At 37.9% G+C, this 23,125-nt stretch overlaps 1 protein-coding gene and 1 long non-coding RNA gene across 2 annotated transcripts in view; both read left to right on the forward strand.

The window, feature by feature from the left end:
- The window catches only part of LOC140153553 (2-Hydroxyacid oxidase 1-like), a 92,222-nt gene that overhangs the window by 9,637 nt on the left and 59,460 nt on the right, over nt 1-23,125 (forward strand). The gene's annotated exons all lie outside the window — the stretch shown is intronic.
- LOC140153555 (uncharacterized) lies at nt 2,535-7,068 on the forward strand. Its single transcript, XR_011859119.1, has 3 exons — nt 2,535-2,621; nt 3,760-3,871; nt 6,761-7,068. It is a non-coding gene; the product is annotated as an uncharacterized lncRNA (long non-coding RNA).

Consider the following 23,125-nt stretch of genomic DNA (forward strand, 5'->3'; position numbering starts at 1 on the left):
CGAGTCCGGCAAAAACTGGACTTGAGTCCGATCGATACATCACCATAGGCGTAGATCCCCCGCCAATATTTTGCCAGGGGGGATGCTCCATACAATCATCCCCCTAATGTTGCTGAATATTTGCCCATTTTAGCCCCAAAAGTGCAAATTTCTGTGTGCTTGGCGCGCATTTATTCCACTTTTGCACCATATTTCATCAGTTTAGGGTCAAAATATCAAAAATTTTCGCGCGCTTCCCACGCATTTGTACCATAAACTTATTTTGTCGCCAAAAGGTGCTGGATTCACTATACTTCAAGAATTTTTTCCAACCCCATCCCCCCATGTCAAAAAGAAATCTACGCCACTGTACATCACTGATTTATGGTAAGATGTCACAAACTACTTTTTATTCATTTTAATATACTGATGAAGAAGATTTTGCAACTCATTCATTTTACACCAAAGGGGGCTATGTACTGCACCCAGTATTAACATGTATGGTGCATACTTTTGAAAATTAATAAATCAGCTTGATAGTTTATTAAACTCATTTGATTTTTTATATTCTGTATGATTGAATTATTAAAATGAAACTTAAAAATGAAATAAATTCGTTTTACAGCCATTTGACATGAAATTAATGAATTATAATAATTTTGAAAGATTGTTCTTGGTGCAAAAAAACTGTAGTCTATGGATGATATCACTGTGGTTTTTTCAGGGACCTGTGGTATTGAAGTACATGTACATTATACTAGCTGGAGTACAGGGTGGCAGTTTGAACCAAAAAATGTGTACATGCATGTGAAATAAATAATATTTTAGAAAAATAAATAAAACAAGTTAAAATACCCTGTGGGGTTCTACCTAGTTGAAGGTATATGAGGATGTGCCACATTTTGGGGTCCTTTTCAGTGATTTTGGTATATTGATGGGTGGCTATTCACTAAAGACCAATATTTGGAGAAAAGTGCCCAATTACTGCAATTAGGGTAAATTTAGGTGCTTTTTGTGAAAAATTACATACTGATAGCCGGGTGGCAAAAACAGTTAAGGCATACTTTGTCAGCCTGATATGTGGCAGTGCCGTGATGCGTTGAGGCAGCTGATCCATGCGCCGCATCGATTGCGGCGTCATTGCTGGCGATGCATACGTCAGGTGGGGGGGGTCATATGGTTTTCATGTAGCTCGGAGGGGGGGCCATAGGGTTTTTTTTTTCGGAGAAGGGGGGGGCATATAGTTTTCGGGAGTGACTTTCTGTCTGCTCCCGGCCCCCCCTCTGGTAGAATTAATGAACGGTCCCTTACATAAAAATGACCTTGTGTGGTATTTAGTTCCCAGGATGTGAGTTTTGCCTGAGGCAATTTATGATTAAATGTTGATCCCTCACTACAAGTGTTACCATCGATTTGGTTGAAAAGGAGGTGGGACATTATCAAATCTCTCCAAGTTACAAAACGTAATGTGTAACATCACTACTTCTATCACGAATATCAAACACTTCCTTCACCTTTTATAGTCAGTCTACTCTGAAGTACAAAGTACCGGCGCGGACGCACACATTGTGCCGACTTTAAAGGCACGCATACCTGCAGCACAACCAGCTGTTAACGCATACGCGCGCGTGCGTTGGCACTTTGTACTTCAGAGTGGACAAACTGTAGGAGACAAAATGATGTACCGTGATTGTATATATACTTGTAACTCTTAAAATAGATGTCTGAACAGCTCTGAACCCCATTATCTATATAGTATATGTAGATCAGTGACAAAAGTGGGACTTAATCCCAGGGACTATCACTTGTTGGGAGTGAAATTGTACAAAATAATGCAGCGTGCGGAGATGTTGATGCGTCTAATGCACGAGCCCCAAAGGGGAGTGCATTAGACGCATCAACATCTCAGTACAAGTGCATTATTTTTACAATTTCTCGAGTAACTTCTGCGATAAGTATTTATTAACCTATTTCATACACGACTAAAAAAACCTGTGATTTTTGCAATTCTTATAACAAAATTGTCAGTAAAAATGTTGGAAAATGCAAACAAATATAAATGCATCCACCCGAAAGAAAATAAACACGTCCGAAAACACTGCGCGCCAGTGCAATTATACCATATTTATGCACAGCTAGTAATTTACTAATGCTTGCTCTGATTGGTTCTCACTATATGCTTTTTATCATAACACCTAAAATGTTGGCCCGTTTTTGATTTGGCGCTGATTGAGATTTGTCAATTTAAAAGGTAAAGCAATATTGTAACATAGTTCATAGGGACACCCTCAGTGTTTTCAAACTCTACCACACGCATACACATTTACCAGGACCAGGAAGAAGAATACTTAGATTATAGGGATTTACTTAGTATCAAAAAGTTATTCTTTCCAACTCTTATAAAATGATTATTCTGTTATACATATGCAATTTGTTTTTTTTTTTTTTCTTCTCAGGGATTTGTTTCTCACTTGGTCTGGTTTTGCATGGCACAACACAGCTAGGCTACACAGCTATTGATAACTGGTGAAAAAGTGCTTCAATGATTCTCTTTACCGACACAAAATCATCCAACCTGGTATGTTCACAGCAAATCTCGACCAGCACTGGAGTCGGACGAAACATTATATGGGTCAGATAAAGTGAGTGCTAGCACTGGACTAAAGCCATAATGTGTGATTTTCATAGATTCCTAAATGTTAGTTTTCACTTATCACAATAATCACATTGCCCCTTTTAATTTTGAGCTAAACAAATGAGGTAATATGAAGAAAATTGTGATTTCACTCCAGCGCTTACAATGTGTGTATTTAGCTTGCTGTTCAGTATTACATTGATCTATTATTGCACCAAGCATCGCGCAGCTGGGATGTACACAATGTGTGCATGAAGAAATTTGCAGCACTTATCCAAAGGGTGCTCACTGCGCAGTTTACTTTAAGCGTGCAAATAAATAGCCAGATAATAGAAGTTATCCACTTAATACTCATGCGTGACTTGAACAAAAGGCGCTGGTTCCGTAGTATTCCTCATTCAAACTAATTCAATGCACAACCTCGGAGTTACCTGCATGACTTTGGCGGGCTATTTTGAAATAGTCACGGTTGCACATGCAGGTACTTCTTTTGAAAGTCCTAAACAAGGTATAGGAGTCAATGTAGGATATGCAGCTTATAGAACACAGATAACCTCTATTAAAGGGAGACTCCGGCAATCATAACATTGTTTATATGTTAGAAAAATAATTATCAAGCACAAATCACATTGTTTTATTTAAACCAAACTCATATTGACCATAAACACGAATAAAAACAGTCGGCTCTCAACACGCGATATTCAAAATTCCCGCGCGAAATTGTCTAAGTGCAATGACGTAATGGTTATTTTGTGTTCAATTGCCGTCAGCCTTCATTGTATTACTGGGACATCATTGCACTCGGCGCCTGGGAATTTTGAATATCGCGTGTTGAGAAACGGATGTTTTTATTCCTTTTTATAGTCACTATGAGTTTGTTTTAAATAAAACCATGTGATTCGTGCTTGATAATTATTTTTCTAACATATAAGGAATAATGTTGTGATTGCCGGAGACTCCCTTTAAATACATTTTGAATTTGGTACTGATCAGTCCCACCTCCCATGTAACTTTGGAGCTAGGATTCTTTTACATGCAAGTGCAGCATGGAGAAGCCCTTTTTCAGAAACCTGGAGGATAAATGCTTGTTCTTGTAAAAGGTTGCTCCATTTTATAAAATCTTATTTCTTGAATTTCCACACTAGGTGATATCAGTGATGTCAACTTGAAGTGAACTGTTTAGTAATGCAGCAACTGGCTTACAAATCAGAATGTTTACTGTTTTAGTGATGAACTCAACTGAACATCAAAAGTCCGGTATGTACAATGCGTAACTGCTTTATTGGATGATAAAAGGATTAGGTCATACAGCCTAATGCAAATAGACTTCATAAATGTATACCTCAAAATGGTCCAGAATGATTACTGATACCTCAAACAATGGTCCAGAATTATACCTTGTTTTTGTTCATGGAGTGAACTTCTAATTTCACTTCCACTCTCATCTCCTATGCACAATTTATCCCTTATATACCATGTGTCTTTGAATAGCTATTGTAGCCCACCAACCCTGTGGTTAAGAGGCTAGGAAATATTTCCTAATATCTCATACCCTCGTTTGAATGTCTTTTCTAATCCTGCCTCACATGTCAAGAACAATTTAGCCCATTTAATCTAGCAATGTGACTGTACAGTGTATGAGGCTGGGTACACTGGACTTTTCATTAAGCCAATTTACTACCAAAAGCCGGGGCCACTGTGAGGTGGGGCCAAATAAAAATTAGTTTATAATTCTTGAACATGATTTAACCATAACCTTCATGCTTCATAGAAATTGATACATATCTACCCATAATATTTGCTTATATTTTCTGTCAATAATTGGGGCACTATATAATGACAAATTTGGACATTAAACTCTCTCATCTTCCCCTGGTTAGGTTAGGCTATAGTATGATAGTTGTTCCGTTATATGACCTATGACACATAACGCGCCCTGTTATATGACCTCTGACACATAACGTGCCCCGATATGTGACCTATGACACATAACGCACCCGTTATGTGACCTATGACACATAATGCACCCGGTTATGTGACCTGTGACACATAACATGCCTTGTTATATGACCTATGACACATAACGCACCCGTTATATGACATATGACACATAATGTGCCCGTTATGTAGCGTATGTCACATAACGCCCCGTTATGTGACCTATGACACATAACGTGCCCGTTATGTGACCTATGACACATAAACGTGCCCGTTATGTGACCTATGACACAATGCACCCCATTATATGACACGTAACGCGCCCCATTATATGACCTATGACACATAACGTGCCCCGTTATGTGACCTATGACACATAATGCGCCCAGTTATGTGACCTATGACACATAACATGCCCCGTTATATGACCAATGACACAAAACGCGCCCCTGTTATATGACCTGACACATAACACGCCCCATTATATGACCTATGACACATTACGCACCCTGTTATATGACATATGACACATAACATGCCCATTATATAACATATGACACATAAAGTGCCCCGTTATATGACCTATGACACATAACACACCCCATTGTATGACCTATGACACAACACGCCCAGTTATGTGACCTATGTCACATAATGTGCCCTGATGTATGACCTATGACACATAACATGCCCCTATGACACATAACATGCCGTTATGTGACCTATGACACATAACATGCCCTGTTATGTGACCTATGACACATAATGCACACGGTTATGTGACCTACGACACATAACGTGCCCCGTTATATGACCTATGACACAACATGCCCCGTTATGTGACCTATGATGCATACCATAACGCGCCAGTTATGTGACCTATGATGCATAACATATGCCCCGTTATGGACCTATGATACATAACGCACCCCGATATATGACCTATGACACATAACGCGCCCGTTATATGACCTATGACACATAACATGCCCTGTTATGTGAACTATGACACATAACGCATACCCGTTATGTGACCTATGACATATAACGTGCCCGTTATATGACCTATGACACATAACGCACCCGTTATATGACCTATGGCCACAGAATTAGAGAAGGAGAACCGGGACTCCCTATACCGCCACATACAATCGCTCCGTCAGCTAGGGGAGAAAATTGGGGTATTCGGGTCCTTGCCGACGGTGCTTGGAGACGAACGAAAACAATGTGGCGTCTCACCTCAGACCTGAAGCATCTTAGTACTCGTGTGCAGGTCGCATCAAGTGCATCTCTCAAATGCACCCTTCATCCATGTCGCACTTGCATGACAACGAATGCCTCGAGTGCATTCCGAGGGAAACCGAATACCCCCAATTTTTGCTCCATTCATGCCTGTATTAATATGGTGGTCAAGTCCCTATTCTGTGTCTTTAATTCTGTTCGCTCAGTTATGTGACCTATCATATGTGACCTATGACATGACACAACCCGCCCTGTTATATGACCTATGACACATCACGTGCCCTGTTATGTGACCTATGACACATAATGCGCCCTGTTATATGACCTATGACACATAACGCATCCCGTTATGTCCAGTCATATCCATAATCATTTTGATACAGCCTGTATACCTGATCCGTGAACTTTGTCTTTAATGCCTTTTAAAGACAATTCTTGTTTCAAGTTACACTTGCAGCTACCTACTTTACAGTTGAATTGTAGCTCTGTAAATCAACTACTTTGATAAATAGTTGAATTGTAGCTCTGTAAATCAACTACTTTGATAAATCATAAATGTAAGTTAATTTCTTTCTTAAATTGATGGTTTTACCTCATCCCTAATGCTTCTACAACTTCTGGATACAATTAAAATACCTCTATGATGTCATTTTTATATATTGCCAAAATTCACCTTCAAGATGTAGAATGCTACAGGTTTTTCCCATGATTTTACCAAATATTTTCTTTGAAAATGTAAAAACATGTTTCAATATTAATACCTGATAGGATTAGCATTATGTCTAGCTTTTCACTGGTCTCTTTTGACTCTATCATGGGGTATAGTTCTCGGAATAAAAAAAATTAAACAAATCAATATAAATAAAAAAGAATCGGATCTAAATAAAAAAAATCACATTTAAATTTGAACAATCTGATTTTCAAAAATGAAATTTTTAATTTATATTTTGGTTTATTTCTTTACAGATGAAATTTGAACTTGGAAGGAATCATCTGCATCAACAAGCTAAAGCAAGAGATAGATCGAGATGATGATACTGTAGTGATGAGTGATGACGATGTGTAAAGTAAATGCAAACACCTGTGCCATATAGCATGTTGGCACTTCAACTAGGCAAGCGAATTAAAATTTGACAGAAATAGACAACTTGTCAACAAAATGGCTGGTAGGATCTGCATGTAAACATGTACATGTACAGTAGGCCTATACCTATCAATTAGGCTTAGAGGACTAGCTAGTAGTAGTCACCTGCTGTTAAACTTTTAACCCAAGACTGAGTACAAAGAAACGTAATAACAGAATTAAGTTTTAGAAGAGAATATGTTGATCTCATATACATGTATAAGTGCAATCTGGGATTATATGACATTAATCTAGATGATTATGTAGTTTGTTACTGGTGGAACCAGCTCGCTAGTATTAATTATTAGTTCCACAAATTATGTTGCTTCCTTTAAAGGAGTCTTTCGTGATCCTAGCATCCTCTATTTATGTCATTTTTCATTAGATATCCACGAAAAAACATATTCCCAAAATTTCAGTTGATTCCGATTTTATGCTTCATGAGTTATGCATGATTATGTGTATTACACTGCTCCATAGACAATGCGTTGTAATTTCGTTCTGGTGCACCAGAACGAAATTCAAATTTCACGATATCTTTGCTAAACGAATTAATCTGCAAGAAATATTTTGTACATAAACATTATGTAGCCAGAGGTTTCCAGTGATATAAAAATCTCAACTTTTTTGAGAAAAGTGGGGGATGAGGCTGTGGATCACGAAATGCCCCTTTAAGGGTATACGATGTATTGTTGGTTGAAGCAGCAAAAAAATGCAGTTCACAGCACCTTGCGAATGGTAGTGAGCTTTAGCAACAATTGCATTGCTCAATTCACAGGGAACGTGTAGAAGAATTCAAATAACTACGTTGTGTCCTCATTTAAATAAAATTCTGTCAACCATAAGGTACCATAGGCCAATTCTAAAGAATGGTTGCAGAATCGAACTGAAGACCTTTCCCTCTGTCACTTAAAACTGTCCACCAACAATATCTGCTATTTCAATTGTTATAGTACCGCTCCAGAGTGAGTTTATTTGATAGGGTCTATACAAGGAACTTATTAGGTCTAGCAGAGATAGATGTGTTGTAGGTTATTCATGTACCTGTAGTGTATGTAACAGTGGATGCTGGACAATATTAATTATAAAGTCTACAAATATACTGATGTTTGATATAATGCAGACATGACCTTAAAATAACAACATACATGTATGTAAACAAGAGCTCATTTTGAGGCCACCCCACCACGTATGCCACATCCGCAACCAATAAAAATGCTATTTCTGTTATTATTTTGAGATTTAACATCTTCGAAAGCTTTAATTAGAAATACAATGTACATCTTTGGCCCGCTATCAAATTTTAAAAAAATGGCTAGCCCACTTTGGCCATAATTTTTTAGTGTTGCGTATGTGACAAAAGTTGCGGATGTCACCATGTCTTAGGTTGCCCGACCTAGATTTTGCATTGCGAAAGATTTTTATTTTTACTCTTGCCGAGTTACTCAATTAATTTTTTGCATTTTTTGGCCAAAATGTATTGATTTTGACTGGAAGTTTTGAAAATAATTCCGAACATTTTCTAAATTTGTTTTCAAAAATCAAATGTTTATTTGGGGTTTTTTTTTGCCAGCAATATTAGTACTAAGAAAGTTTTTAAATGTGTTCTCATGACCCTGGACATGAAGTTATGAAGTTTTAAAATGGTCTGCTGGTAGTGCAAACAGGAAAATTGCAACAGTTGTGCACACTGCTAAAAAATCTATACTTTGGCAGAATAGTATATAGTCAAGACCACAAAGAATATTTTCAGGATAGAAACCAATCAACCAAGCTGGTTAGGCCCCTGGTTAAGTTGGGTAAAAAAATTGTATACGCTGGCGAAGTTACGTAATAATCGGATTACCGCGCTGCACTGATACGTTCACACGGTACCTCTGCATTGAACCACATCATGCTGATCACTTGCACCTGTAAGATTAGTATCTTTGAAAAGACCAGTATTGTATTCAGTGATGAGTGTAACCTGCTTGTAGTGCAGCGCGATATGTTCAAAATTGTTTTCACGTACCTATTGCTATGGTAATTAATTCGATTAATTACGTAACTTTGCCAGCGTATAGTGGTCAAAAATGTTCATCTAGTCCTGTGAATGAAATAAGGATGGTATAATCAACGGCATCTCCACTTCTCCTCATCAAAATGGAGATCTTTGTATCAGCGGAAAGTGCATATTTTCTAGTTTCCTATTGACCCTGATTTTAAAAATAACATTTTTAATATAAAAATGTATCACTTGTTTTAGGTTTGGCAAACTTGTGTATTTTGTGTCTGAATTATACACTGACTACAATTTTGGAGTAGTTACTTTTGTGTGTGTTTTTGCATGTTAGAAAAATAAAATGACATTGAATAAGAATACAAAAGAGCATGTATCTATGAGTTTGTTTTCATGGTGACTGGTGTTTAGGCAGTATGCAGACTCTGAGTATTAGACGTATAATATTTGATGTATCTACGTTATATAATCTAGTCCCATTCTATTTCCAGTAATGTTTAAGTTCTAACGAATGTTTGATGACGTAAAATCGATAATATGTTACGTATAATATCTGGTAGAAATATATTATCGCTTTTACGTCATCAAACATTTGTTAAACATTACTGGAAATAGAATGCCAATAGATTAAATAACGTAGAGATATGTTACATCAAATATTATACGTCTAGTAAAAAGTCTGCATACGGCCTACAGTAAAGGACTGATCAATTATTAGACAATTTTATGGGTGAGCTTTTTTTTCATGGAAAGGTGTGATCGAACATGAAAGAAAACGCAAATTTAAAATTGATAGGATCTTTTTCTGTGGAGGCATGGGTGTAAAATTCGGCAATTTATTTTTGCCCGAAATTGTGTAGTTTTCAGTGAAGGTTTGTTCTGATGGGGGTTGGGGGCCCGGGGTGGCAAGTTTTTAGGAAAAATATCCAAATTCGAAAATGATTGGTCCAATAAAATCAAGGTGTCAGGAGGAATGGACACAATGATCCAGAGACGCTAGACGGCTACGAAGGAGTGAGCATTTCCCTCAATCATGGGCTTTGCCACCAAGCAGCAGCGAAGCCAGGAATTTTTCAGATGGGGAAGGGACATTTCGAATGTTTTTGGATTCACCCCCCCCAAATGGTTTTTGTGGCAGAGCTAACCGTGGAGTCAAACATACATGTATTTTTCCTGAACCATGAAATGGTCTCAGCCTATTATTCTAATTTACTTTCTTCCTTACTGACGTAGTCAACAACGGTCTGAAATGGACATATCTCCAAATCCGGGGTGGGGGGGGGAGGCACTCCCACTTTGGAGGTGACGCGTATATATAGGCCTGTTAAGAGCCCCTTTTTCAGCACCACTGTCACCCAAAGAAACCCCGGAAAGAAACCATATTTTTTGATGTGCATATGCTCTGTCACCCAAAGACCCCATATTTTTCCTTTCGATTTGTCACCCAAAGACCCTATACTAGTATACTTACATATGAACACCAACGAGTCATCTAAATTCAATTTTCGAGGCTTTTTTTTTGCTCTCACCCAGACCCCATTTTAAAAAGGTCCTATTCTCACCAAATGCCCCTAATTTTGATCCAAATGGTTCGTCTCTCACCCAATGACCCCATAGTTTGTACATTTTGCTCTCATATGGAAAGGTTTCTATACAAAAACGTTTCTCTTATAAACCATCATGCGTTCAGTTTCCACCTCGATACACCTGAGCACACATTTTCGTCCAAGAGCTTCCAAGCAGAGAACAAGCAGTGAATGTCTCCACCAGTCTTTGATTACACTACGCGGTTGAGTGCATAGCAATAAGAGAGCTGTGGAGCTTCTAGCTGAAAAATGGGCCTCTTTGATTGGTTTTTATATCAAACGAAAGCTAACACTTCCCCTAAAAACAGATAACGCAATTCAATGTTATAGCAAGGCGAATGCGGTAAATCTGTTGAAAACTACCTGTCCAAGCACATTTTTTGACCAAAATGTAGGTTTAAAAGTCAAAGCCTCAAGTGTTCCTTAAAATATTTGTCAAATTTTATGTCACTAAATGAAAAAGCACACTTATATTGTCCATACACTAGCGTCACTAGAATAAGCAATGCCCAATTCTCTTTAAATTGCAAATCTTGTGCAAAAAGTTACTATTTTCGCCTGTTTTGTCATGCGGTTATAAATTCAATGAACTGTGATAAAAGAGCGCTTACAAATTGATATGCACCTGAATGCCAGAACACATGCTCTTACGCAATGACCCCATATTTTGCTGAACCATGAAATGGTATCAGCCTATATTAGTGTACGTTACTTATTACTTACTTATAATACTTACTTAATTACCAACCTTTTGGTCTGAAATGGACATATCTTTATATGCCACGATGGTATGTACCCCGAAGTGGTGTCAAATGAAAGAGGAAGAAGTAAAGAATATAATAAAAATATTTTTCCACCCGGGTGGCACTCATAATAAGCCCTGGCTCAATATTTATATGGGTCCTTTTCATATCTCAAAATGCCAAGAAGGTATGTACCCCGAGTGGTGTCAAATGAAAGAAAACAAAGTAACGAATATGAAAATAGTTTCATGAGTCAATAATTATACATATTTTGGGTCCTTTTCATATCTCGAAATGCCAAGAAGGTATGACCCCCTGGGTGGTGTCAAATGAAAGAGAAAGAAGTAAAGAATGTATTAAAATTATTTTCCCCACCGGGGGTGACACTCACTCATAAGCCCCGGATTAATATTCATATTTTGGGTCCTTTTATCCTTTTCATATCTCTCAAGAAGGTATGAGCCCCCGGGTTACAGTGATATTCCACAATACTGTTGAAGCATCATGGTTCAGCTATGGTGCAGTAACCGCTCTAGTTTTATATTTTGCTCTCACCAAATGTCCCTTACTTTTGGGTCCTTTTCATATCTCGAAATGCCAAGAAGGTATGGCCCCGAGTGGTGTCAAATGAAAGATAAAGAAGTATAGAATGCATTAAAATTATTTCCCCACTAGGGGGTCACACTCCTCATAAGACCTGGGTCGATATTCCTATTTTGGGTCCTTTTATCCTTTTCATATCTCTCAAGATGGTATGAGCCCCCCGGGTTACAGTGATATTCCACAATACTGTTGAAGCATCATGGTTCAGCTATGGTGCGGTAACCGCTCTAGTTTTATATTTTGCTCTCACCAAATGTCCCTTACTGCGAAAGTACCAGCCCTACACCTATATCCATTTCATATTGAAGTGATCCCGGCTCCAAATGTCGAGAAGGTATGACCCCCCCCCCGAGTGGTGTCACATGAAAGAGAAACTTAACGTAAAGAATATAATAACAATATTTCACAACCCGGGGTGACATTCATAATTGCGAGTTCTTATGTTATGTTATGTTATGTTATGTTATGTTATGTTATGTTATGTTATGTTATGTTATTTATTATTTATTTATTTATATATTTATTTATTTCTTTATTTAATTAATTATTTATGTATTTGGCCATGCGTTTTGAGTTGGGCCGGTAATGTGTAACATTTTTCGCGAGATGAAAATTATGGCACAGTCTAAAATTGCTTACAGTAGGCCTATTCATGGTATTATAAACATATCCATAACGTAGAACACCCAACAAACACAATACTATAGAGAATTAATAAACATGATGCATCCATTAAGTGACCTTGTAAATTAATTCTTAAAGCACATCTATTCTAATCAGTCATACAGGGTGTCTCAAAAATAAATATTGATATTTTTTTCAATTTTTGATATTTAACAGTCCTCGAAGTAAACTTTACAAATTTAATTATATGTACTTAAAATACTTTAAAAATCTTGACATTTCATAATTGAAGTATTATGTGCAAACGTTGCTATTTGATCCTTTACAGTGAATCATGTGTTTTCGCTCATAGCCTAACTTTTTACAAACAAAGGCGCACATAGGCCTACTTATTACCATGATTGCCAATTCGAAGCTAAAATATGGCGTGAAATGGAACTTTTCCTCTCAGCTACATACACTTTAAGTACACAGGCCTATAGGCTATATCGATAGATTGATAAAGTTTACTTCGAGGACAGTTTAAATCTCAAAAATAAAAAATATATAATTTGCCATAAAATTTGTATTATGTCGCGAATTTAAAAACAAAAATCAGTCTCCTATGTTTTAACCATGCCTGATGCAATTTAGAAAATAGCACACAGTCACCATTTTTAACCCTTGGTCTTATTTTCAAATTGGGTACTTGAAATGCCCATTTTCTCCATTCGCCAGCTGTATGGCAAGTATGATAGGACCTGTGCCAGATGATAATATACTACAAAACATCGTCTCAAAAATTACAATGTTGTCCCAGCAAACGCAAAAACGTTTCAAAACGTTTTAAACAAGTTATTTTTTGGGGTTTGTTTTAGATAAAAACGTTTTAATAACATTATAATGTCGGACCAGGGGTCATGAAACGTTTCGTTTGAAATTCCGATGATACACTAATAGGCCTACAACAATGTTTTTAAAATGTTTTCAAAATGTTATGTTATAGGCCTATAAAATATTTTTGCAAACATTTGTTGCCAAATAGTTTGCCAACACTTAATTAAATAACATTTTTCTAACCTTTTGCGGATCATAAGTCGAAAATGTTTTGTGTTTGCTGGGATAGGCCTAAATGCAACATAATCTAAACTTTTAAACCCGACAAACAAGGTTTGGACAGTATTTATTGTGGGACATTAGAGCACATCAGACATATCGAATTGCATTCTGAATACGAAGAATGGCCTTCTGATATCAAATAATTTAGATTTTTTGAAATTCGCAATGTAATACACATTTTATGGCAAATCATTAAAATTTATATTTTTGATATTTAACAGTACTTGAAGTAGGCCTAAACTTTATAAATCTGATGATTTATACTTAAAGTGTATGTAGGTGGGATGAAAAGCCGACGATCAATTGAAAATTTTGACCTTTCGTATTGAAGATATGGATTTTTTCCCCAAAACACCAAAAAAAAAAGGTCTTTTTGGGAAAAAAATCCATATCTTCAATATAAAAGGTCAAAATTTTCAATTGATCGTCGGCTTTTCTCCCAGCTACATACACTGTAAGAATATATCATTAGATTTATAAAATTTATTTCTAGGACTGTTATATATCAAAAATGTTAAAAATATCAAATTATCAAATTTTAATAATAAAATTTGTCATAAAATTTGTATTAGGCCTATATCGTGAATTTCAAAAAATGAAAATTATTTGATATCAGAAAGACATGCTACGTATTCAGAATGCAATTCGATACGTCTGAGGTGCTCTCATGTCCCACAAAAAATACTGTCGAAACGCCATAAACGCTCATTCTAGATCCCTTAAAAGTACAGAGAAACTGTCGTGTTGTAGCATAGCATACGCGTATACGGGACATAGGCTTACGGCTCGTTTAGGGTACCGCTTGTTTGAGTCGTTTCACACAGTGTGGGCTCGATTTTACGTTCATTTCATCAGAAACATACCGCCCTCTATTCGCGCTACGTTAAGTACAGAAAAATCTTGTCGGGTTGCATAGCATGTATACGGGATATATATCTGGGCACGTTCATTTCATAACGCGTGTACCCCGGCGTGTACCAGGAGTATTTTTATGATTCTAGTAGACCTATCCTCTTAATGTTTGAGTAGGCCTATATCCACAAAAACTTTTATTCCCAAAATTTCAGTTGAATTATGCATGATGAATAGGCCTATGCCTCATTTTTCCTACATAGGCCACTGTGCTGTAAGTTTCTTTGACGTTATTTTGCTTAGTAGGCCTAAATGAATCTGCAAGTAAAGTCGCTGAATGAACCCTAAACATAAAATGACTTTGTTTTTAAGAATAGGTAAAACAATGAGTGATAAATGAAAGTTGTTATTAAGATGCAAATTATGTTCGACTCAGGAGCAGTGGCGTAGCCAAGCCCCCCCCCCCCATGGTGGCCGCCCGGTATTTAAGGTTGTTAGGCCTTTTTTGTACTTTTAGCCCATTTTGAATTTGGACCGTTTTTGTCAATGTTTACACCCCCCCCCCTTACAATTGGTCCTGACCCCCCCCCATTCACTTTTTGTTACATAGCCCTATTTCATGAAAGCATGTAAGGAATTACTGGGGTCTCCATTGCACCTCCTCATCAAAATTAATAAGTCTTTCTTGATTTAAAAATGCGTCTCAAATCCCTTCTTTTTTTCTTTTTCTTTTTTTTACTTTAGTTTTTGCTAAACCATGAAATGGTCGTAGTCTTTCTCACTTCCTTACTCAGCAACCTTTTGGTCTAAAATGGACATATTTCCAAATACCAAGAAGGTAGGCCTATGACCTCCTGAGTGGTGTCACATGAAAGAGAAAAAATTAAAAACTGTTTAAATATACAGGGTAAGTAAAAAAAAGTGCAATAGAGCAAAGAATCGATATTTATGTACGAACCAGACCACCAAGTTTCCCATCATTGAACGTTTTTATAAATGCCACATTCAATAGTTATACCTTCTGTGAAAAAATGAAGTGACTCGCTACTATAGGCCTACCGTTTAATTTTTATGTTTGCTGCGTGCGTTACTTTAATTTTTTTTCTGTTCAAACTAACTTTCTAACATTAATTTAAGCCCTTCCTACCTCACTCGACTCCAACTCCAGTTTTTTTTTAAACTCCAATATGTCCAACTTCCTGGATATTTTGGAATTTACTCCACTTCAATTTGCGCGCATTTCATTCCGACATTTGAAAAACCCGCCTACAAATTTATATGTTTTTGATAGAGAATAAACATCCGGCTTTAAAGTAAAGGGAAAATGAAAATAACAACAAATAAATGTTTCTTCTCCTTAAACAAGACCAAGGAATTTACAAATTTCTTTATGTCACTAGTTACCAGTTTCGATTACCAATCTGCTGAATATAATACGGTAGCTAAATGAATACATGATATAATATGTCACGTCATGGGAGCCTCAGTGAGGCTATTTTTAAGCCTGCAAAATCGTTTTACTGAAGACGAAGAAAATGCATGTTAAAACGAATGAGAGGCTTGGCTTGGCTTTTTTTAGTAAAAGCCCAGCACATTTTACACTATGCATCAGTGCTTGCGTGTACGCTTTCCAGTCCCGGGAACTTACGTTATGAATATTTTGGTAATATTTTCTGATATTGGCACGCTAAAACGGGACAAGAACAAATAATAAAGTGAATGTTCATACGTGTTAGTGGTTTAAACAGCAATAGTTTAAACAGTCTGCAAGAAGAATCGCTGAATGAACTCTAAAATAGCTTTGTTATAAAGAATAGGTAAAAAATAAGGGATAAATGAAAGTTGCTATTCAAATTCAAAATCATTATGTTCGACTCAGGAGCTAAAATTCTCCTCCCCCCATTGTCCCCAGCACTTTTGTATTATCTTTTCTGATGTAGGCCTATATTATGGTAGTGACAAAGATGCCAAGTTTTCAATTATACATGAAATAACAAGAAACACCCCCCACCCCGAAACATCCACACGCATAATGCTCTTTTTACCGTGTTTGCTATTATAGTTATTTATATAGGAGTTATCAACGATAATGTCAAATTGGTTCATTATTTTGTGACATTCACTTTTTGTTACATATTAGCATGTAGGAATTCTCCTTTAGGGCCTATTTCTCCCTGGGGTCTCCCTTGCACCTCCTAGTCAAAATATATAAGGTCACCTTAATTTAATAGTTCGTCTCAAAACCCTTCCCAAAGTGAATGCGCCGGAATGCGCGTGCGGTTTTTAGGGCTGTTTTTTTTTTTTTTTACTTTTTTTTTACTTTAGTCTTCTTTAATCTGTGCGATGAGCTTTTTTTGTTTTTTTAATTAATTTAGGTATAATTAAATTTATAATTTTTCTACTATACTCGAAAATTGCCCCCAAAATGTGATACAGTACCGTTTTCGGTCCTTCGGAGAACCTTTAGGTTCTCCAAATTAAAGAACCTTTTTGAGAGGTTCAAGAGAGAAGGTTCTTCTGAGAGGACAAAAAAGGTTCTATTTCACATTTATTTCTTAGATGTACACTCCTCCTCAGAAGAACTAAGTAATTCCGTTAACTTAGTCGTGTTTAACCAGTGGCGTAGGATGGGTGGGTAACTCGCCCGTGGGTGTGTTCCGGTGGGCGGGGGTGGTGGTCGGTGTTTCATTCAGGTCTCTGCAGTGGTTAATTTAAAGGAGTGTTTCGTGATCCTAGCATCCTCTTTTTATGACATTTTCAGAACATATCCACGAAAAAGCCTATTCCCATAATTTCAGTTGATTCCGATTTTGCGTTTGCGAGTTATGCATGATTATGTGTATTACACTGCTCCATAGACAAAGCGTTGTAATTTCGTTCTGGTGCACCAGAACGAAATTCAAATTTCACGATATCTTTGCAAAACGAATTAATCTGCAAGAAATATTTTGTACATAAACATTATGTAGCCAGAGGTTTCCAGTGATATAAAAATCTCAACTTTTTTGAGAAAAGTGGGGGATGAGGCTGTGGATCACGAAATGCCCTTTAATAGATTAACTTACGGCCAACCAAAAGTTTTTAGCAATCAATACTTTATATCTTGGTGTAAAAATTCAATAAATTCTTTAACATGTTCAATTATTTCTTTCATCATGTTGATCATTGTTGTTTAAGGGGGTATAATACCCTGATTTTCATCAGTACCCCTCTTCTTTTTTCCTTGCAAATTTATGATGTACATAAATATGTTCATCACTGCATGTCCTGAACTTTATCCTAGTAACTCAGATGTGTGTTTCATAACAAACCATAATTTATTCTATTCAACATGTTCAAGTAGAGTACATGAGTAGAATACATTAAATCCTTTGTTATACTCTCTATAGAAAATTTATTCAGCGCGCGGTGCATGCAAAATAACACTGAATAAATTAAATAAACTCTAACCCAATGGATGCATAGTCAATTTAGTTACTATATGTACCTTCTATAATGTGTTGTTTGGAAAAGAGATTTAAAAGAGGTCATCATAGGTCAGGTTATAGGTCACCTGGTTCAGGTCAAATTTAAGCATCCATTTTGAATACATGTGAGAGTCTGTGATATCCTAATGAGGCGTAAAATTTGATATTCTGTCTTTTACTGGATATTGAAAAGTGCAAGGTGGATATACTAAAATACCTTGGGATGTAAATGGTGAGTACAATTTAGATTGCCTAGTTGAGATGGATTGGACAAATAAATATAAAATAGTTACCAAAATCACAAAACTGAAGCTTACGGAAAACGACCTAAATATGGTGGTATAGGTGACAAGAAATACAAGTTTTTCAACATTGCTGTAGTGTGGTTGTGGTAACCTGTTACCTATGGCTTAATTAAGTTTCAGTGAAATAATGTCGCAAGTTAAAAATACAAAATATAGCTCAACATTGTAAATAGAAGCATTTTAACCAGTTCGTTTTTTGATAGGTGTGGAGCACCAAGTTCATGAAGTCATAAAAGAAATCAGGAACCACTTATGCCCTATTCCCATTCCAAAACTTTAACGAAATCCGTTGATAGTAAGCTGTCCAAAATGAAGTGAATTTAAAACATCAGTGATGTACCACCTTTTGCAGGCGCGTATCCAGGAATTCGTAGACCGGGGGGCGCAAAATAGATCTTTGTAAAATATCATATGGCCGCGAAGCGGCCATCCCGGAGCGCTTGCGCGAGGCAGGGGGGTGTGTGAGGGGGGATGTGCCCCCCTCAGAAGTGAGAAACTTTTACAAAATGAAGACCTAATTGAAGCCATTTGGTGGACCATTTTGTCATAATTTGAGTTTGCAAAAGCCTAAAATTTGCGAAAAGACGGCCCAATTGAAGTCATTTGTGGACAAGTTTGGACTTTTATTGTATGAATTATTGCTTTATAATTATGTACCCATGAAGTTGCGCATGCAGGGGGTGTGTGAGGGGGATGTGCCCCCTCAGAAGTGAGAAAATTTTGCAAAATGAAGACCTAATTAAAGCCATTCGGTGGACTTTTTTTAGCCCTATTGCGTAAAAATATTCCGTGGTAAAAAAGTTTGAGAAAAAAACTTTTGGAAAAAAATACCCAATTGAAGCCATTTGGTGGACCATTTTGTCACTATCATTGTGTAAAAGTTTAGTTTGAAAAAGCCTAAATTTTGCGAGAAGACGGCCCAACTTATACGTGCAATTTTTCTCCTTTCCTCTTCTTTGGGAGGGGCCGGGGCTGGGCCCGCCGGCCCCCCTGAATCCGCGCCTGAACGGTATCATTAGTTACAACTAGTAACTGCTCAAAAATGCTCAAAATATTATACTTGCCCGCCCCCTGGCCCAAACAATTTATGCCATAGGCATAGGCATACAAGTGTGCTCTTAAATTGCCAGCGTGCTCGGAAAGTAAGGCCCCCTATCACAAAAATAATATAGGCTAGTATAAGGCTATCTATAGTCGCATAAGGCCATTGACTTCTATTTTGAAGCCTGCAAAATAATGTCCCGTTCCCCTAGTTCGATCTCTCCTCTTTCTCTCTCCCTCCCTCCTTCCCTCTCTCTCTCTTTTTTTTTTTTTTTTTTTTTTTTTGGTACCCGGGGGGCGCGCGCCCGTTCAAAAAGGGCTAACTTTTGGCTTCTACCTTTAAAAGCATGTAAGCTACATTGATACCGATGCCACCAATAAAACAAGAAGATTAGCCCCGTCATTTTGCATACCACTTTGTTAATTTTTTTTTTTTTTTGTAATTTCTTCACAAAATGCAAAAAAAAAAAAAAAAAAATCAATGGGTGTAGTACCCCTTAATCTGTCTTTTACAGCTCTGTGATATGGCCACATAAAATTGACATTCGTTTCATGTCCATACCTTTTTGGAAAGGGAGCAGGAAGGGTGTTGTGTGTGTGGGTGTGAGTACGTGTGTGCTAAATTGTGCAAAATACAGCATTTTTCACGTAAAATTGACATTGCGAGCAGTTTTCAGCATCTGCTATAGGAAAATGATGAGACCCTTTTGTACTTATTATGAGGAGTTTTAGAGTTCCACAAAAACAGCACTTGCAGGATTCATGCTAATTAATAAACTAGTTTATTAGCATTAACATTTTACTATTTTAGTATATTAAAACTGAAAATTGAAGAAAAATATGGACTGATCCCAGAAAGTGACATGGCGGGGGAGGGGCATGAAACTTTTTTTTTTTTGGCCCATGCTCCTGTAGTCTTGTTTATCACAACCACAGATATTAGAACATTGTGCGTACAGATATTTATGGTTCAACTGTGAGGAGGTAGCGTAAAATGGTATCAGCCTATAATAGTATAATGTTACTTGCTTACTAACTTATTAACGTTACTTACTGACTCTACCTTTTGGTCTGAAATGGACATATTTTTGAAATGCCACAAGGGTATGACGGGGGTAATGACCCCAAGTGTGTCAAATGAAAAAGAAGAAAGTAAAGAATAATAATTACAATAGAAATATTTCCCCGCCCGGAGGTGACACTCATCATAAGACCCGGGTCAATATCCATATGGGTCCTATTCATAGGCCTATCTCAAAATGCGAAAAAGGTATGACCCCCGAGTGGGGTCAAATGAAAGTGATAAATGTAAGGAATATAATAAAACTATTTCCCAACCGGGGTGAAATTCTTCATAAGACCTGTGTCAATATTCATTTTGGTTCCTCTTCATATCTCAAAATGCCAAGAAGGTATTACCCCCCGAGTGGTGTCTTGTCTTGTCTTGGTTAAGTCGGCAGGTTCAGTCTTGCTGTACTTTCGCCAACTTTGATGCTGCTCAAGCTGATATTGATATGACTACATGTACCTAAATTACTTTTGGACTCTAAGTTTTTGAAGATATCAAGTGTGGCTGCTGAAGTGGTGTCCCCCTGGAGCTTGTTCCAGTCTGTCACAGTGCGAGGAAGGAAGGAGTTCAAATAGATGTCCTTTGTTCCTTGCATCTTGAGGATTTTATGTTGGTGACTACCCCTGGTTCTGGTTTCCGTTGACATGGTGATCATGTCGTCCCTGTCGATTGCGACCAAGTCGTTCATGATTTTGGATATCCCCCCCCCCCTCCCATGGTCAGTCTGTTTGTTCTGCGTCGGTCTTCTAAGGTCTTCCACTCAAGTTTCTCCAGCATTTTTGTTACACTGCTGCGCTGCTCGTAGTCTTTCAAGCAATCTGGCTGCTTTCCGCTGGACTTATCTCCTCTTCTGTATGGATCCCATACACAGGAAGCATATCTAATACAGGTCTAACCAGCGCTGTATAGGCTGCTACTTTAGTTTCCTGTGATGCAAACCAGATGTTTCTCTTAAGGAAGCCCAGGATCCTGCTTGCTTTTGAGGCTGCCATCTTGATGTGCCCTTCCACTGAAGACGATTGTCGATTTGAACTCCTAAATATGGATGGCTAGTCACTTCATTGCGTTCTTCTCCACAGAATGTGAGTTCATCTGCGGTCTTTCTTTCTTGAGGGTGATCTGCATATGCATAACAGAGCACTTGCTGGGATTGAATTTCATGCCCCATTTGTCTTGCCACTCCTGAAGTTTTGTCAGGTCGTCTTGCAAGACTGTCAGCTCCTCAGGTGAACTGCTAGATGTATAAAGCACACAATCATCTGCAAACAACCTTGCTGTACTTGTGAGGTTTGCAGGAAGGTCATTGAACCACAATGGTCCAGTGACTGTGCCTTGTGGAACCCCTGAAGTCACATTTTCAGCTCTGAAGGTGTCCTTCACAGACCACTCTCTGATGTGTACGTCTAGTAAGGAAGTTTGTTACCCATTTGTGAATGTCACCCCTGATGCCATAATGCTCAAGTTTCTTGAGGAGGCGTTGATGTGGCACTTTGTCGAACGCTTTGGCGAAGTCTGAGATGGCCATATATGCGTGACTTCACCTCTTTCGATGCTCTTGGTCAGGTCATTTAATGTCAGGATAAGTTGAGTTTCCGTCGAGTGCTTTGCACGGAACCCATGCTGCTTGTCAACAAGAATACTGTTCTGTTCCAAGTGTCCCATTACATGAGAATGGATGATGTGCTCCATCACCTTGCACGGAACGCTGGTCAATGAGACAGGCCTGTAGTTTTCAGGCTTTGATTTTTCTCCCCTCTTGTAGATGGCACTGACGTTGGCTTCACCCCATTGATGTGGAATCTCCCTTTATCAAGGGTCTCTTGGAAAAATTTGGTGAATATTGGTGTCAATTCCGTCGCCGCCATCTTGAGTAGCCATGTTGGAATGCCGTCAGCCCCAGATGCCTTATTTGGATTAAGGTTCTGAAGTTGCTTGACTTGAGTACCCCTTCTTCTCGTATGATCAGCTTCTTGATGGGAGGAATGGTGCTACTGGCAAGATTTGGTATAGTAGAATCCTCCGTAGTGAAAACACTGCTGAATTGGTCGCTGAAAGCCTCAGCCTTCCCTTTGTTCGTGCTAAGGATTTTGTTGTTCACTTTGAGATCTGGTACTCCTGCTCCATCCTGGCGAAGCTTCTTGATAAATGACCAGAATTCTTTGGTATTGTCCTTAAGACAGCTTTCAATGTAATCTTTAACATGTTCCTCTCTTTCGAGCAAAGTTTGTACTTCTCCCAGTCGGTTGATTTTCCAGAACACTTTGCCTTGTTGTAGGCCATTTGTTTCTTTCTACACAACCTTCTGTGCTCCCTCGTGAACCAAGGCAGACTGTGCCTGTTAGAGACCATTTTGATGGAACATGTTTGTCCATGACAGATTTGATTTGATTCTCAATGGCATCCCATTTCTCTTGGACAGTTGACCCAGTCAGTTTCTCGTAAGTTTCTTGGAAATGAGTCAGGTCCTCTTTAATTTCGTCTTCGTCAGCTTTGTTTTTCAGGTAGATTCTGCGGGTGGATTTCTTTTTCCTTTATTCAGCTAAATCCAATTCAAGTAATACCACGCTGTGATCACTCATACCAGGTACTACATCAACGGTCTTAATAATTCCTTTGTTGTTTGTCCAAACCACGTCAAGTATGTTATCTCCCGGCCCCTAGTTGGTTTGTGAACCACCTGGTCCAGCCCATTTTCAAAGACTGTGTCAAGGAGTTCTTCAGCTACCTCCTTTGAAGCATAACTGTCTGGAATAACGGTCTGGTTTATTCAGTTAACATTTGGTTGATTTGCATCGCCACTCAGAATAATGTCAAACTCTTT

This window comes from Amphiura filiformis, chromosome 5 (assembly GCF_039555335.1).
Source record: "Amphiura filiformis chromosome 5, Afil_fr2py, whole genome shotgun sequence".
Taxonomy (NCBI): Eukaryota; Metazoa; Echinodermata; class Ophiuroidea; order Amphilepidida; family Amphiuridae; genus Amphiura; species Amphiura filiformis.